The sequence below is a fragment of the Rhinolophus sinicus genome, linkage group LG11 (assembly GCF_036562045.2).
Source record: "Rhinolophus sinicus isolate RSC01 linkage group LG11, ASM3656204v1, whole genome shotgun sequence".
NCBI lineage: Eukaryota > Metazoa > Chordata > Mammalia > Chiroptera > Rhinolophidae > Rhinolophus > Rhinolophus sinicus.
Genome location: NC_133760.1, coordinates 15,744,835 through 15,759,198, shown reverse-complemented (window position 1 = coordinate 15,759,198; position 14,364 = coordinate 15,744,835). Strand labels below are relative to the sequence as shown.

The following is a 14,364-nucleotide window of genomic DNA, read 5'->3' as shown; positions in this document are numbered from 1 at the left end:
ACCACCACACCTGGTCAGTTAGGCCCCACCTTCCCAGGCCCACACCTTTGGCAGCAAACAGAGTGCCTTCTGAACATCTCTGTTACCTCTTCTGGTGCTTAGGTTGTGGACTCATTGGGCTAGCCCATGAAAATATCTTTTCACCTTAGTTGGAATGCAAAGGGATGTGTTTCCCACTAATCTTTCAGGGGAGACACACATATCAAAACCTGCAAGCGGACACACAGTCTTCAGGATGGGGATTTGCAGCATTTCTCCACCTCCCTCGCTGCAGAGGCCGAACCTGACTTTCCAAAAAGGGCACACAGCCCTGGGCAACTCCTGCAGAGGAGACTCAGTGCACTGCCGTGCCAGTGGCCTCTGGCCCCTTTTGGGGATTTCCCCAAGGGCCTTTCCAAACAAGAAGCAGTCTGAGTGAAAAATGGGAAATATAGCAGATGGCTGTCGAAGGAATGCAGCATTGTTGATTCCTAGCGGCATCTGCTTGAATATTAGTTGCAAATAAGTGCTAATAAGTACAGTTGGGGAAGCTAATGGAAAAACCACACTTCCCAGGAGAATCACTGCACGCAGAGGCACAGGGCAACTGAGATGGCCTGACCAGCCCATTGCTGCTAATGCTAGTGTAGTCCTGGTAAAGCCTGTGTAGACTCATCCTGTGGAAATAGAGCCTGTGTAGACTTGTCCCATAGAGGCATCTGTGGGTCTCTTGGCTGTAGGGTTGACCTCAGGGAATGGGACTTCCTCTTCTCATCCTCTCCCCACTGCCCAATGAGTGTGAGTGTGAGTGTGTGTGTGTGTGTGTGTATTTGCCCATGGGAGTGTGCATGGTGTTGAAAAGCTTCCCTGGACCACCAGGCCTCTTCAGCGGCTGCCCAGCCAACCAGTGGCCCGGACCCCAGGTGGTGAGAGGGCTGGAGTTAGGGGGCCAAGAGGATCCAGGGGAAGGTATTGGGTCAGTGCACTCGGCCAGTCGGGCAAGTAGCTTCCTGCTCACGTCACCCACCCCCTAAAACACCTTGTTCTTTCCTACTCTCTGTTCTGACAGCTCTTAGAAGTGGGTTGGATAAGGCTTCCACGGCCCTGTCCTTCCTGACACTTGGGTCCTTGTCCCTTACATTTCATTCATCTAATCTACACCTGACTGAGGTGGAGTGGAGCGATTTCAGCCATATACACTACCCCCGCCCTCGCAACACACACACACACACACACACACACACACACACACACACACACACGAGTAACATGCAGCCAGTGGAGCATGGCTGGGCCAGTGCCTTGGGACTTGAGCTCATAATCTCTGGGTTTTGCAGAAGGAACCCCAGCATCGAACTGATGCCACTTTGGAATCAGCAGTCCAATCCTGGTTCTGCCATCCTTCAGACGTGTGGACTCCAGCAACTTGGTGGCATTCTTCTACCTCCCTTTCATCATGTGTGAGACAGGCATGACAATGCCCCCTTTCTTGCTGCAGGAATGAGGGCAGATCATGATAACATTGGTATGTTTCACTTTGCTGTCTAACCTTTCCTGATCTATCTCAGAATGCTCTGGGCTTACCTGGGGCATGAAGGAGGCCTCAGGGCTGCCCTGGGCAGAATCTGGGTACCATCTAGGCCTACCAGAGGTCTAGTGTTGGGAGCGCTCAAGCCTTCCGGAGAAGGGGCTCTGCTCTCTGCCAGGCCTGCCCGAGCCCTCCCTTCTCTGTCCCTTCAAGGGCCATGAGTCCACCCCAGTCCCCAACTTCATCCTACACTCTGAGTTAACTGGATGGAGATATCAGGCTAACCAAGCAGCAGATACAATGAGAGGAGGGGTGAGCATGCTTCATTTTATTTTACTAACGGTTTCTCTGCAGGTTTTTGAAAATACTGAGTGTCCCTTCAAGACTAAGAGGTGACTGACTTACACAGTTCTATGTAGTTCCTGTGAGAAGTCAGTCCAGCCTCCTGGCACCTGCTTGCCTCCTACAGATGGGGGCTACCTCTAGAGCCCCGCGCCCCTTTTACTTCCCTGCTCTGTCCTGGTGCTGTGTGGCTGTGGTTCTGGTACATGCCCACTCTGTTGTTGGGGTGTGTATCGGGAGGGGTCGCTTGACACAGGTTGACCTCGTTCACGCCCCTCCCCCCAGCTCTCAGGCCTGTGACCAAACAGGGACTTCGAGGAGGCAGCCCTTACGGGAGAGCCTGGTCATAGGGTACTTCAAGCAGAATCCAGAGCTCAGGAATTTGGGCATTAACGTGGACACCGGGCTGAGGGAGGCCGCCTAAGACTTTGACCGAATTCCACCGAGTCTGTGTGTCTCGGAATCTTCCTCGGGATCAAAGCTCCGTGTTTCAACAGCCCCACGCCCCCGAAGCCTCGAGTCCTGGGCGCGCATCCTTGCCCAGCTGTGGTCACCACCCGCTCCGATGACGCCTTGTTCTTTTCCCGGATCGGCGAGAGCATGCGACCCACAGAGGCAGTGGCAGCACTCTGGCCGCCAAGTGACAGCTGGGAGTCCAGCTCTCAGAGAACCGGGGAGACGCACGCGGGTCTTGACCCGACAGCCTCCACCCCCGCGGCCGCAGGGCCGCGCCCGGCGGCGAATCCTTCCCTGCGCTCAGTTGGTGGGGCCGCGGGAGCCGCAGAGCGCGCGTGGGCGCGGCGCCCATGAGCTCCGGGGAGGGGCCAGCAGATCGCCGGAGTGATCCCCTCCGGGCCGGGCCACCACCGTAGCCACCACTACAGCGGGGCGGAGCCCAGGCCGGGGGCGGGGCACCAGGCGGGCGCGCCGCTATTTCCAGCCTTGCCTGAGGCTTCTCTCGCACTTAGCTGGGAGCCTTCCCCGCGCGCGAGCCGGTTCCAGCGGCGCTGTGGGGAGGAGAGAGGAGAAGGTGGCAGCGGAAGGCGGAAAACAGACCCGGGCCGGGGACCGAGGAGGAACACGCCACCGCGCCCTCTCCCTCTCCTGCGCTCTCGGGCCGCCAGCCCCACGTCGCTCGCCTCACCCACCACACGGGGTTCCGCTGCGAGTGGGCCCAATCCAAGCTGGGGCGGAGGTCCTCCCTGCCGCCGGGGCGCCCCAGAGCCGAGGATTTGCGGTGGAGGTCCGAACCCGGTCTGGAGCAACCGCGGCCGCGAGAGAGCCTGCTGCGCCAGGTAAGTGCGCTGCGTCCCCGCACCACCCCTGTCGCCGCCCTGTGCAGGCTCCCGGCTGGGAGGGGCTCCCTGAAGGGTCCCAGGAGGGCCGGGAACTGCACTGCACCCAGCCCCGCGGATTCACGCGGATAGGAGTCGGAAGCTGCGGGCTGAGATACGGCGCGCAGGGTTCCGGTCTGGTCGCACTTTGGGGACCGGCTCCAGTAGTGGGAACTTTAATTAGACTTTTGCTCCTTGGATTTCACTTGCCGCCGCGCGTCTGTAATTTGTCGCCCCTCGGGCTCCCTGGGTCCCTGCGGATTCTCTGTTGCTCTTCCCCGCCCTTGCTGCTGGGCGCGGGGAGGCAGCGTCGGACTTCGAGAGAGCCAGTCTGGAGAGCCCAAGGCACGCAGGGCTTTCCCGCGCTCTCGGGACTGGGACTCCGGGGCGGATTGTGGTGAGCGGAGGCGAAGGAGGAGTTAAGAGGCTGCCTCCGGCTTCCTATCAAGCGGCGGAAGGTGTCTCCGCACTCCATCGCGCGCGTCCCCACCCTGCGACTCTCCAGGGCACTGGCCTGTTTTGTACCCAAGGCGAGTGTGTGTGCTTCAGTGATTGGTGAAGGTGTGTGCGTGCGTGTGTCCAGGAGTGCGGGAGTCGGAGCCTGGGGCGGCTCTGGTAGGCGATGAAAAAATCCGCTTTGCCACGGGACCCAGCCGAGCTCTGGCGGCGGCCGCAACTCCAGCTGCTGGCTTCTAGTTCTGCACTCCAGCTCTGTCGTCGCCGGAGGCCGGCAGGGCCACGCGAAGTCAGCTTCGCGGGTTTTGTCAGTGCCAGTGCTGGCTCTTAGGTCGGAGGTGAACTCATCCCTTCCCCTGCGTGGGACTCACGCCCACCTAACTTTCGCAGTACAGCTGGTCGCCAGGCCCCGCGACCCCAACCCCGAGCAGGCGCAGCAGCCACGCAGCATCCTGGGCTGTGGGCACTCGCTGCCCGGCTGTCTCACCTAACGGAGAAGTAAGGGGCCGATCGTGGGGCTTCCTGTCCCGCAGCCGTCTCCGGAGCCTGGGTCCTTGGGCTTCCTTCCTGCGCCGAGACTATGCTATATATGCTACCGGGTATACACGTCCGGGCTCTGTTATCTGCATGGCCCGGATTTGCCCCCAGCAGGAGAGCAGGCGGGAGATGCGGTTGAATAAAGCGAGGGGTAAGGGGCAAACTCGCCTCTTCCCCATCCCTGGTGTGCTTACAAGCTGTACTCCCAAGTCCCCTTTCTTTGGGTAACCTCTCACGTCTGAGTTCACCTTGACCCCTGCCCATAGAGTGGAGGACTTTTCCTGAGTCCTGCCCTACAACGGCACAGCCTCTGGAGCAAGAGTGTGTCAGAGTCCTCTTTCACGTTTCTCAACTGTCATGGCCTCTCCTGCTCGCCCTCTATCCCTGTTGGGAAGGCAAGGCTGACAGTCCACAGGAAAGGGTGACACTCTGGTCCCTGGAGGAGACCCTCTTTTCATCTATACAGCCTACGATATATGACAGGGACTGGGTCTGGGGAGCCCTTGCAGGGAGTGGAAGCACATTCCAGAGCCGTCATCAGACTTGTCTCTGTGAAGTGACCCACGGGAAGGATAAAATTCAGACCTGAAGACATGGAGCCTCCTGGAATGATCAATAGCATTTGAACACAGAAAACCTCAAAGTCTGACCCCATCCCATCGCCTGGCCCATTCACCCTGGGACACACGGATGGCACAGTTTATTGATTTATGTACCTGGATTCAGACTCCACAAGAGTGAATTATGTTCCCCAGGTATTGATTTTTTTTTTTAAAGACCCCAAATTAAAAAGTCAACGCTTTCTTAAAGCAAGGTCAAGGATTAATTATTTATAGAGACATCAGTCAGCCAGTTCAGGGGCTCATTTATAAATCGCCTGAGTGGGCGAAAGGAGCATCTTTTGATTCTGGCTCTGGCTGGGAGAGGAGTGGGCGTTGCTGACCTCCTGGGTTTGGCAGAGCTTTCCTGGACTATGACCAGAGAAGGCTGCTTTGTAAGCCAGCCTGCTGTCATGGGTGCCTTTTTAATCTTGTAGCCAGAATACCACTTGGGACATTTCAAGCATATTTGCTGTGTTTCCATAATGAACATTTACTGATTACAGAGTATCATGGGGATTTCATTTTTTAAACATTTATTCAAAGCTCTGTTCATGTAAGCTAATAAGTCTAGGAAAATTCGGCAACTACGTTTTTGCTGCATGGTTGTTGGGAAAGTGTGCCTGGTGGGCTCATCTTAGAATTTACTTTCAATTCACTTGAAAGGAGGAAAGTCAGAGTCCCCTGATTGAAAACGACGTGCAGGCTGCTTTTCTGCTTTTTACGCTGACTTTGTGCCAGCAGTGGTCTGATAGGCTTTTTGTGGGTTTGCAGATCGAAGAGATGGTCGCTTAGAGCTTTTATCATTGTTTGTTGATATGTCTGGTTGGAGGCACCTAAGGTGGGCGCTGGAGTCTTGTGGGAGCTGGCAAGAGTACCTCCTGCCTGGCCCCGAGTCAGAGATACCTGTCTTCACTGCACTGCTGAACTTCCCTGATTTACCCACATGTGGCAGCTACATTGGAGAAATGGGGAGCAGGCAGGAAAGCGGACGTAAGTTTATGGCATCTTTTCATGGAACTACTTTGGCAATTAGAATCAGTAAACACTGTGTGAAACAAGTGGCAAGCCTTTTAGCTTATCAGAAGATAATGAGTTATAAACAGATTTATGAAGTGCTGGCCCAAGGAGATCAGTGTGGTCCTACTGTAGGACAGCAAGAAATTAAAAAAAAAAAAAATGAGGATGCTTGTCTGGATATGTATGTAGCAGTGGTGTCCCGGAGCTCCAGGAAATTTGCTGGGGGCAGGCAGCCTGTGTGGTGACAACATGGTGACAGTAGGCTCCCTGGCACTGTCTTTGGAGTCCTAGCCAGGAATTTGCCTGCCTCCAGAGCGGCTGTATTCCCTCCCTCTTGGGGAAAGGCTGCCCAAAGGCAGAGGAAACCCCTGGGCTCAGACAGCCAGGGGACAGGGCTACATTAGCTCAGGTGGCAGAGGACATGGGAGGCACCAGCTCATTCCTTCCTGGCTGGAAGACGTGCGACCCCATGGTCGGTAAATCACTGTGGCAGAAGATGAGACTTACAAATTGGTCATGGGAAAAAGTTGTGACTTTTACCCTGTACTAAACTACCTGTCATTTGTGATCTGGAGCTTTAGCCTGCACTTGCTGGCCACAAATGTAGCCTCAGCCACCAGTAACATGGGGAAACCTGCATCCAGGTGGGTTGACACCTAGAAGCAACCCTGATTCCATCTTGAAAGCCACCTACAAGGAAGTCAGAGAGTATCTGTATGCAGGCACAGCTGTCTTCCCAGGCCAGCAACCTGAGTCTCAGCATTCCCACTCTCCACCTTGAAGGCTGTGCATTTCTGGGAAATCAGTGTTTCTTGCTGCTGGTGACTGAGGGCAGGGCACCCTGTCCCTGCCAGGCCCTGGCCAGAGCTGGCTCTGGAGAGTGACAGTTATTTAAACTAAATGAGAGTTGTCAACATTGAAACCTGAAGCCAAATGACTCTCCATCCCACACTCCCAGTGTCAGACCCGCTGTTTCTCTCCTTCATTCTGCCTTCGGTGAGTATTTACTAAGCATGCATTAGGTGTCTGTTATTGTGCCAGGCTCCGGGGACACAGGATGAGCGAAACTAAGAGTGGTCCCTGACCTTGTGGGATTTGTAGTCTGATGGGTCAGAAATGCTCTCATCGTTCATTCATTCCTCACTGATTCATGCTCTGCCAGCAATGCCATTATTAGACAAATAACCAATATGTGTGATTCTGGGCTAGTACGATAAACATATCAAGGACACGGCCCGGTGGGTGTGAAACCTACAATAAGTCATCTGGTCTAGGCTGAGGGGTCAGGAGGACCTCCCTGAGGAGGTGACACTTCAGCTGAGATCTGAAGGAGGAGCTGGAACTAATCAGGGAGGGGTGGGAAGAAGGGAGGTAGGGAGCTTGTCTGGCACAGAATGTGAACAAGCCAGAGGGAGCACAGAGCCGGGTCCGGGAGATGTGGGAAGGCCCATGTGGCCAGCAGAATGAAGGAGGGGAGCTGGGATTGCAGACACAGGCAGAGTTCCAGCCGTATAGGGCCACGAAGGCCAGGGAGGGGCTTGGAACGTGATCCTACCAGCGGCTGCACAGAAGAGAGTCCATTGAGGAGAGAGCTGCAGTAATCCTGGAGGAAGGTGACTGTGGTCCCAAAGAGGAGTCAATGGACGTGAATTTGCCAGGGCTTAAAGCTGGATTAAGTGCGGGAGGGGAGATGGTGAGGGTGCTGGGACCATGTCTTCTGGATCACAACTGGAGCTAAGCTGTTAGCGCTCTGAGGCAGCGCCCCCTGGACCAAGCACCTGTCTACCCTGGTTGGGTTATGTCCTCCAGGGCTGGGGGTCAGGCAGATGCTCATGGGGCCCTGCCTCTGTGCCCCTGCCCACCTGGCCCACCTTCCAGCTTTCCTCTGAGATGTTGGGCTTTCTGCTACCTCCCCCCATGTGGTTACTATTTAGCCCTAGTTCATCATGAGCACTCAGTAAGTGACAGCTCAGTGCCCTGTGCCCAGTGCTCTCTGGGAAGGACAAACTACTCTGATGCCCACCTTCTTCTTGGCTTGCGTGTCATCCACTTAGCTTCCCGGTGCCCCAGTAGGTGCTTCACCTGACACCCACTTGTATCTCACCTGGCAGCTGGCTGGCACCTGCCCCAGAGAGAACTCTTCTCCTGTGCCCTTTTCTCCTCGCCAGCCCCCTCCTTTCCTTCCTACCTGTGTAAGCCAGTCTGTACCCGCTCCTGCCCTCTGCGAGGAGCTCTGCCCAAGACTCAGAGCTCCCGTACTCCCTCTGATGTTGCTGCGTTCCCTGTGGCTGTCAGCCACTCAGCTCAGGCCCCAGCCTCCCTACAGACATCACCGGGTCCATGCAGCTCTGTCTTCCAGAGCTGGGGTGGAGAGCAGGTCTGTGAGTCACCCCACTTCCCGTTGTGCCCACGCTGCTGGCTTTGGGCCCTGAGCCGAACGGCTGCTGAGCTGTAGGCAGCAGCCCAGGTCACTGTCACCTTGTCCTCACTCTGCTTGGGTCTGAGCCAGCCCCTCCCTGGCCGGGCCAGACTCAGGGACAGGAGAGATGAGAGTCAAGAAGAGGATGCTAGGAGGTACAGATCTGCCCCTTGGGTGCCAGAGCTCTCTGGGGCTGATTCCTTCAACCCTTGGGCTCTTTGCCTGGAGAGTGGACTCATTAGACTGGTCTTCCTTCCCATTCTGGCCACAGCCCTCACCACCATGGACCACTGGACATGCCCAGGTGCTCACCAGTGGAAAGGCAACACAGGAGAGCCCCTATGCCTGCAGCCCCTAGCCTGGGCACGGGTTGACTCACACAGGGCAGACAAGTCCTTCTCACCTTCCAAGCTCCCTTTTGGTGGGGGCTGACTCATCTCTCTGGGCAAGATCCATTTGCCCAAATCTGTGAACACTGAGACCCTCCTCTGGGTCCTGAGATGTGGGGGCTTTGCTTCCTGTGCTCCTGAGGGGAGCATCCAGGCACCCAGCAAATACCCACTGTGGTCCTGCCATGTGCAGAGCCTCCTATCAGGCCCAAAGGAGGCTGAGCAAACAGGGGTAGGTCACAGTGCAAATACTGCTCTCAGACTGTCTTGGTCGTGACGAGCTCGGCACGGAGAAGGTTTTCGGTGACAGCTGCTGGCTGGCAGAGTGAGCTAAACCATGCAGTCTGTCTACACTGGCTGAACCAGCGTGTGATGCAGGCGGTCTGTCTACATGGGTTGAGTCTCGGGTGTGAACACCTTCCATTTAATCTGTGCCTGCCTCTTTCCCAGCTAGGGTCTCTGCACAATGTTCAGAGCTTTCAAACTCTGTGGCTTCGGTGAATTTCCCTGTGGCTGAACTCAGCCTAGACCCCGGCCTCCAGTCAGACAGTGATTCTACCCATCCGGTTCCGTCTCCCAGAGCCAAGGGGGTTGAGCCCAATATGAGATGTAGTCTGTTTACCCTCATTGAGCCAGTGCACAAAGCAGGCACTCTGTCTACACTGGTTGAGCCCAGTTCCTGATGCAGGCCATCTGTTTAGATGGGTTGAGCTCGGCATATGATTCAATCAATCTGCCTACACTGGTCGAGTCAGTGCGTTATGCAAGCCATCTGTCTAAACTGCTTGATCCAGTGCTCAAAGCAGGCACTCTGTCTATACTGGTTGAGCCAGTGGGTGATGCAGCCAGCCTATGGCCTGTGTTCTGGGCTCCTTCTGACCGCCTCACCAAGAATACTCTTCTACCCCTTCCCTCGTACACATCTGGCTTCAATTTGAGTCCTACTTGCAAGAATTTTTCCTTGACGGGTCCCTCAACTTTCTCACATCTTATTCCAATCTCTTTGGCAGAGGCTGGCTCTGGACTGGGAGGGGTGTAGATGTGGGGCATGGTGACATATCATGATCTCACCTGGATGCCCCTCCCCTGTCATGCTCGGGGGCTGAGCCTGCTCCTGCTGTCAGTGGTCATGGCCACCTCGCCGTCTGTCACAGCGGCCACTCACATGCCTTTTTCTCAGGAGAGTCATCTAGGCGTCGGTTTTCGCTTCTGTGTGTATGGAGACTACACTTCTCCAGATTGGGTCTAACTTGCCGTCTCCTGCTTAGATTTTGAGCCGCAATCTCCACTGCTGTTATCTCACCTCCTGAAGGTTGGCCTCATCTGTAAAATTAATTTCATGACCATTCATCCCTGTGAAAGTACAATCTATGCCTATTATTTAACTCTTCTCGATTCCCTCTGCCATAAATTAAAGTGTCAACGGACAGCCATGGCCAGCAGCCCCGCCCCATGCAGCCAGCTCAGGGCTTTGATTCAAGGCAGCACCTGGAGTCAGACAGCCTGGGTTCAAATCCCAACTTCACCACTTGGTCACTCTGTGGGCTAAGGACTCAGTTTGCTCATCTACAAATGGGGATTCCAGTATAAACCACCTCACAGAGCCACTGTGTCTAGCAGCCAGCCAGCCCACAATCAATGACAGCTGCTATTATTATTTATTATTATTGTTATTACTATTATTATTATTATCTCCTGTGTTTGGTCTCTCAGCTAAGGCTCAGCCCCTCTTCATCTCTGGTACAAGGAATCATGTTGATCAATGGCTTTGCCTGGTGATGTGACAAAGGCGTAGGGGGCATGTGACCCTACTGGCTAGTGTCCCCATAAGTCCTGCCCTTTCTAAACAGTTTCCTGTCGGTGCCTTTTTCTTGTCCTGCATTCAGTACATTTTAAAACCTTTTATTCCAAGCACAGTATGCACACCAAAGAGTGCACAGATCCTGTGTACAATGCAGTGAATAGCCACAAACAGAACGGGCCTGTGTGCCAGAACCAGAGCCGAAATCAGAAGATGCCCAGCGAGTGCAAGGCTCATAATACCAGCATGGGCCAGGGAGCTGTGTCCTACACAACTAGACTAAGAAACAACTGCTTGAAGCAGAGTGTGGGGGGTGGAGGCGGAAGAAGGGGGGGGAAGAAGGGGACCAGCGTCTCAGAGGTACCTATGACCCCCTCCCTTCCAGGCACTTCCCCTCCCCCACAGTAACTGCTCTCCTTATCTGTAATGGCATTGATTGGCTCTCCTTGTTTTTATTTTTATTTTTTATTTTTTTTAAAGATTTTATTGGGGAAGGGGAACAGGACACTTATTGGGGAGCAGTTTGTACTTCCAGGACTTTTTTCCAAGTCAAGTTGTTGTCCTTTCAATCTTAGTTGTGGAGGGTGTCATTCAGCTTCAAGTTGTTGTCTTTTCAGTCTTAGTTGTGGAGGGTGCAGCTCAGCTCCAGGTCCAATTGCCATTGCTAGTTGCAGGGGGCGCAGCCCACCATCCCTTGCGGGAGTTGAACCGGCAACCTTGTGGTTGAGAGGACGCGCTCCAACCAACTGAGCCATCCGGGAGCTCAGCAGCAGCTCAGCTCAAGGTGCCATGTTCAATCTTAGTTTTAGGGGGCGCTGCCCACCATCCCTTGTGGGAGTCGAGGAATCGAACTGGTAACCTTGTGGTTGAGAGGATGCACTCCAACGAACTGAACCAACCAACTGAGCCATCCGGGAGGCAGCTCAGCTCAAGGTGCCTTGTTCAATCTTAGTTGCAGGGGGCGGAGCCCACCATCCCTTGCGGACTCGAGGAATTGAACTGGCAGCCTTGTGGTTGAGAGCCCACTGGCCCATGTGAGAATCGAACCGGCAGCTCTAACCGCCTGAGCCACTGGACCAGCCTAGTTCTCCTTGCTTTTAAACTTGACATAAGTGGAATCACAAATCTGTACACTTTGGTGTCTGGCTTTGCCATCACGGTGAGATTCATCCACGTTGCTGTCAGTAGTTGTAGTTTGTTCATTCTTGTTACTGCCTAGTATTCCATTGTGTGAATATACCCCGATTTGTTTATCCGTTCTCCTCATGATTGACAATTGGATTGTTCAGAGTCTTGGGCTCGTATGAACAGTGCTGCTGTGGACATTCTTGCCTGTGTCTCTTGGGCATATGTACACATTTTATTTACTAAGTATGTACCTAGAAGAGAGTTGCTGGGTCTTGGGATAGGCACATGTCCATCTTTTGCAGGAGCTGTCAAACAGTTTTCTCTAAAGTGGTTGTATTAATCGCCCACCCCACCCCCACCAGGTATATGTGAGAGGTCCAGTTGTTCCACATCCTTTCCAACACTTTGGGTTGTCCGTCTTTTACGCGTTAGCCATTCTGTGAGTATGTAGAGGTATCACACTGTGGTTTTAATTTTATTTCCCAGGTGAATAATACAGTATATTTTTGGCCAAGTATATGTTGAACTTGAAAACATTAGTCAACAAATTTGAAAATTCACTTTTATCTCCAAATTGTAGATGTCTTCAGTGTGGGGTGCTGGTGATTCCCTCTCCGGGGCAGGTTTCAATCTGCCACGTTGGAAGGCAGTTGGTGGAGTAGGCAGGTGTTTCTCTGGATGAGGCGGGGAACCCGTCCCCCTGCCCCAGAATCACCTAGGGAGCTCATCAGAGCTGCAGATGCTGGGCCCTACCCCAGCTCCCAGTTAACAGATGGACCCCTGTGATCCATCAGTCCCACTGGGGCTTGCTTTTCTTTCTCTCCACAGATTCAATGAGCATTGAGACCACCCTGTCTGTTGTATTCACTGCTATGTCCCTCCCAGTGCCTAGAAACGCCCTGGTACAGAGTGGGGCCCTGTAAATACCCACTGAATGAAGGACCAAGGGACAAAGTGCTGCCTGTTGGCCTGTGTCCTCTCCCACCCAAGGTGACTTGATGGGGATGTGTTGGGAGCGTGGGCTGCTATGGGGAGGATTCTGGAAGCTGGGCTCTTGCACCCTGGAGAGTGTCCCATCCTGGAGTTCTGTTCCTTTAAATGACCGACGACCCCCCCCCCCCCCGCTTCCAACGTCAGTTTCTGACCAAGGCCTGTGGTTCCAGGCCCCAAGCTCTGTGCTGGCATCCCCCAGAGCCATCCTAACCTGCAGAGCTCCAGGCACTGGCCATTTAGAAGCATCCCCGGGTTGACTTAGTTCCTGATGGGCTTATCTGTCATTGGGTGGCTCTGCAGAAGTCCAGAAGCCCCCCTGAAAGCAGCACTCTACCCCTGCTCCATGTAGCTTGCTCAGCTCTTTCAACACCACCTTTTCGTAGGTGACATGCCCTCCAGTGAAGTGAAGCCCCAAAGGCCATGTCTATGACCATCTCATCCACTCCTGCCCTATCACATTTTGATGGGGGCCATGATAAAAGCCTCCCTTCTTTGGTTATGGCTTGTTTCCTTTCTCCTCAAGTCTGACATAGTGATTTGGGAAAGCAGCATGTCCTGGAGAATGAAAGTTCTGAGTCAGACTCCTCGGGTTCAAACTGAGGTTCTGTTCTTGTTTGGTTTCGAGATCCAGCCATTACTCCCAGGGGAGAGAGGCAGATTCACAGTCAACTTTGATGCAACCAGTGGAGGGGACTGGGATGGCTGAGATCTCTGAGGTTGAAGAGTGAGGGCAAGGGATTCCAGCTGGGGCATCTGCTGGGGGCTCCACAAAGGAGGGATGCTTGGACTTGTTCTCAAAGATGGGAACGGGGGAGATAACACCTCCTGGGCCACTCAGTGTGGGCTCTGCCTTCAAGCATCAGCAACGGGAAGTGCTCAGGGAAGGAAGTGCACTGAGCCCCCAGGAGACTAGTCTAATTGACCCAAGACACGAAGGCCGAGAGCAATGATCAGAGTTCATTGGTGAGTTACAGAAGGCTTCCTGGAGGAGGCAAGCTTGGGAGTGCATGTCCAAGGGACTGCATGTCCAAGGTTAGAGGTGAGAACTTTATCCTGGTTCCAGCAGAAATTCTCTCTGAGCTGTCAGATCATGGGACATAGACAATGTGGGCCAAATGTCAGTTGCTCTAAAATAGGACAACAAAGAATCCACGACACACATATTGTTTATGCGATGTGGAGGCGGGTGTGCAAAGATGGAAGAGCTAAAAGCAGTTTGGGAAAAACAACACCTTTTCTTTTTTTTTCTTTCTGGAAAGGCAGATTAGAAAGGTTTATGCTCTTCTGTGATAACTAATAGGAAAGGTTTATCAAACTTAAAAAAAAACCCTTGACGTTTTCTTCAAAATTGATTTGAAGACCTGGCAGATTTGAGGAATCATTCAGTAACGTTTTATGGGTCGATGCTAATTTGATGCAGCAGACCCGTGCATCGCGCCAATTTACTGCCAAAGCAACATTAAGCACGGACCTTTCGTGCAAGGTTTATAAGCGGGCAGCTCATAAAGATGCATGCCTGACAAGTATGCTGCTTCTCTTAGGAGGTGCGATATGAAGTGTTTATCAAAAACCAACTAAATAGCCCTTGCCTTTTACTCATAAACACTCTGGGGGCTTCAGGCCTGGATTCTATGCAATATTTTACCACGCTGGGTCCTGGGAGGCAGGGAGCCTCTGTCTCCAAAAGCCACAGTAGACAGACATAGGAGAAGCCCTTTGGGATGGAGGATGCCTTAAGGGACCACTTTGGGAATAACATAACCTACGACATGGGAAGCCTGAGGAGGACACCTTTCTTAGCAGGATCTCCTAAAATGAATCACAGGTTGCACTTCAAGG

The 14,364-nt window shown here is 53.6% G+C and overlaps 1 protein-coding gene across 1 annotated transcript in view; it reads left to right on the top strand.

The window, feature by feature from the left end:
- The first annotated feature begins 2,369 nt into the window (after positions 1–2,369).
- Positions 2,370–14,364, top strand: part of CHST8 (carbohydrate sulfotransferase 8) — a 116,228-nt gene continuing 104,233 nt past the window's right edge. Inside the window, exon 1 of the mRNA XM_019742759.2 lies at positions 2,370–3,144. The gene's annotated coding sequence lies outside the window, so the exon portion shown is untranslated. The remainder of the gene's footprint in view (positions 3,145–14,364) is intronic.